The sequence below is a fragment of the Salmo salar genome, chromosome ssa16 (assembly GCF_905237065.1).
Source record: "Salmo salar chromosome ssa16, Ssal_v3.1, whole genome shotgun sequence".
NCBI classification, from domain to species: Eukaryota; Metazoa; Chordata; class Actinopteri; order Salmoniformes; family Salmonidae; genus Salmo; species Salmo salar.
In genome coordinates, this window is record NC_059457.1 from 18,653,089 (window position 1) to 18,657,187 (window position 4,099).

The following is a 4,099-nucleotide window of genomic DNA, read 5'->3' on the forward strand; positions in this document are numbered from 1 at the left end:
GACCGCAATATAGGTATGTGATCAGTTGCTATATTGAGAAGTGTCAAATAAAGGTTTGTACTTACATATTATTTTTACCTTTATTCATGTAGTTTACTCTTATCTGTTTCCTTATCATAGTGTAGAAGTAGTACCATAACCTGTCTAGTAGATAGCAAGGTGTAGGCATGTTCAAAGCCCTGAAAATCCAGATTCTGTGATCTTGATGTTGTGGTATCTGGGTCAGAATGATCCTTTCTAACGTCTTTAAAACAGCGAGATCGATCTGATCCTGGATTGCAAAAACGAGGTTTACAGAATCCGGATCATTCTGATCCAGATGAAAAGTTTTGAAAAACTGGGCCCAGAGCACAGATTCGATCCTGATTTGGATGGTGCTAATGGGAGCCAGGATTGGCCTGTGGAAAGGACCGGTTGAGCCTGGGAATAAATAAACTGTGCCCGAATTCCAAAGGGCTTACGTTGGCCACCATCATTATTCTACAGAGTTCACCTGTGGATCTATTTTCATTGGGGTCCCCAGCTTGATGAATGGCTGTAGGCTTAGGTTCGATTTGCTTTATAGGCCTACTCATCTCAAACAGGATTTATTCTGAAGTTGAACGGCTTGGCATCAAATTCTTGTTTGATGCTGAATTTTTGGGGGGGTTTTCTTTTCTCTCACTCTCTTGGTATTCATTTGAGCAACATACCGACACAGGTAAGAGTCTGTGCCTGCAAAGGCATGCAAGGTGATATCAGAACAACCCTCTGTGCATCCTGTCAGTCCAGCCAGCTTTTAAAGTTGTGTCAAACTTTGTGTCAAGCCGTTATGTCAACCACCAGTCCGTAAACCTAATAATAATGGTTATGGACAAAATAGGCTATGTTGGTACTGGCTACATTCACAACATGACACTGATATTCTCTTCTAGCTTGCATATGACATTAAAGTCAGGTTTGTTTTTGGTAGAAAATCAGCATATCCCCTGCCATACCAACCACAATGCACACACACACTACCGTGTCTGGTGCAAAACGGAATCCATGTGCAACTATGTTGCTGTGTCCTATCAATTTCACCTCTAGAGGGCGCTCACACCTCAGCAATCCATGTAATGGGAGCTTTGAGTTAGGAGTTAAGACATAGTTAGACATACACCACTGTAGCTCCTACAACTCATTACTTATCCTGGCAGCCACAGTACCAGTACATTAATGAAAACACCAAACACATAGTGTGTGTGGATGTGTTTGTGTGTGTTTGGAGGGCTGTGTTACACATGATGTCCCACATACAGTACGACAGTCCATTCATTATGAAACACTCTTGGTGTCTAAAAACACAGGACTAAATATGGCTAAGTGAATGGGCCTTAACTACCATTGTTGATGTTGTGTTTTTCATGCTGTGATTTAAAGCACTACTGAAGACAGGGGAAATATAACATTACGACCTGTGTCTGATGACTGCTTTGCCTAGTCTAGGTGATAAATACACTTATTCCTCTCTCAAGAGCTGTCTTCTGGTGGAAATGGAAAATATGAACACAGACAAAGAACCACCCCACGAACTACATCCCTGTGTCATTTCCCCGTAAGATCCAGTTTCACGGTGGTAAGAATTGTTGGTTGATGTGTTACCATGTTGAATAGTGCTCTAAACCATTCTCTGTGATAAAGAAAGGACATTCAGTTTAACATATTATTTTAAATTTATTCCCAATTCAAAATACCTGTTGTGGTTAAATGTATGGAGTATGATTAAGCAGGACATGAGGAGGGGAGGTTAGAGGAGCGGTACTGGGGAGCAAAGGTAGTTATATCACAATAGCTCACGTTGTACAGTTACAGGGTTGGATAACAGATGTGGTTTATTATGTTTCTTTATTGGTATATACAGTATACTCCTCTCCCCCCCATAAGCACAGAAAGATACAGTCTTCAGAAGGTATTCATACCCCTTGACTTACAGTATTCCACATTTTGTTGAGTTACAACCTAAATATATATATTTTTCTCACCTATCTACACACAATACTTCATAATGACAAAGTGAAAACATGTTTTTATAAATGTTTGCACATTTATAAATACAGAAATATCTCATTTACATAAGTAATCACACCCCTGAGTCAATACATGTTAGAATCACCTTTGGCAGCGATTACAGCTATGAGTCTTTCTGGGTAAATGTCTAAGAGCTTTGCAAACCTGCATTGCACAATATTTGCACATTATTCTTTAAAAAATTCTTCAAGCTCTGTCAAGTTGGTTGTTAATCATTGCTAGACAGACATTTTCAAGTCTTGCCGTTGATCTTCAAGCCGATTTAAGTCGAAACTGTAACTAGGCCACTTAGGAACATTCAATGTAGTCTTAGTAAGCAACTACAGTGTATATTTGGCCTTGTGTTTTAAGTTATTGTCCTGCTGAAAGTTGAATTTGTCTCCCAGTGTCTGTTGGAAAACAGACTGTGCTTAGCTCTATTTCGTTTCTTTTTATCCCCCCAAAAAACTACCTAGTCCTTGCTGATGACAAAAATACCAATAACAAGTTGCAGCCAAAACCATGCTTTAAAATATGAAGAGTGGTACTCAGTGACATGGTGTGTTGGATTTGCACAAAACATAACGCTTTGTATTCAGGACAAAAAGTTCATTTTTTTTGCAGTTTAACTTTAGTAACTTATTTCAAACAGGATGCATGTTTTGGAATATTTGTATTCTGTACAGGCTTTCTTATTTTCATTCTGTCCAATCACAGCCATTAAACTCTGTAACTGTTTTAAAGTCACCATTGGCCTCATGGTGAAATCCCTGATCGGTTTCCTTCCTCTCCGGCAACTGAGTTTGGAAGGACTCCTGTATCTTTGTAGTGACTGGGTGTATTGATACACCATTCAAAGTGTAATTAATACCTCTGTTTGTGAAATTCACTTGTGTGGGGTACAGAGATGAGGTAGTCATAAAACAAAATCATGTTAAATACTATTATTGCACACAGAGTGAGTCCATGCAACCTTTTATGTGACTTGTTAAGCACATTTTTATTTAGGCTTGCCATAAGAAATTGGTAGAATACTTACTGACTAAATTCATTTTCATTAATTTGTAAACATTTCTAAAAACAAATTCCACTTTGACATTATGGGATATTGTGTGTAGGCCAGTGGAACAAACTCTCAATTTAATACATTTTAAATTCAGGCTGTAACACAACAAAAGGTGGAAAAAGTAAAGGGCTGTGAATACTTCTGAAGACACTATACATGTGCAGACGCACGGTGTGCGCAGACTCACTCACTCACTTACAGATACACAACATGACCAAAAGTATGTGGACATCTGCTCTTCGAGCATTTCATTGAAAAATCATGGGCATTAATATGTAGTTGCTGCTATAACAGCCTCCAGTACTCTGGGAAGACTTCCACTAGACGTTGGATTATTCGTGCCGAGACTTGGTTCCATCCAGCCACAAGAGCATTAGTGAGGTCCACACTGATCTCGACAAACCATTTCTATATGGACCTCGCTTTGTGCACAGGGTGTTGTCAAGCTGAAACAGGAAGAGGGCCTTCCCCAAAAAGTTGGAAACACAGAATCATCTAGAATATCATTGTATGCTGTAGCATTAAGATTTCCATTCACTGGAACTAAGGGGCCTAGCCCGAACCATGAAAAACAGCCCCAGACCACTATTCCTCCTCCACCAAACTTTACAATCGGCACTATACATTCGGGGAGGTAGCGTTCTCTTGGCATCCGCCAAACCAAAATTTGTCCGTCAGACTGCCAGATGGTGAAGCGTGATTCATCACTCCAGCTGACACTTGGCATTGCCCATGGTGATCTTAGGCTTGTGTGTGGCTGCTGGGCCATGGAAACCCATTTCATGAAGCTCCCGACTAACAGTTTTTGTGCTGACGTTGCTTCCAGAGGCAGTTTGGTACTTGGTAGTGAGTTTTGCAACCAAGGACAGATTATTTTGATGCGCTTCAGCACTCGGCGGTCCCGTTGTGTGAGCTTGAGTGGCCTACCACTTCGCATCTGAGCCATTGTTGCTCAAAGACAATTCCACTTCACAATAACAGCACTTACAGTTGACCGGGGCAGCT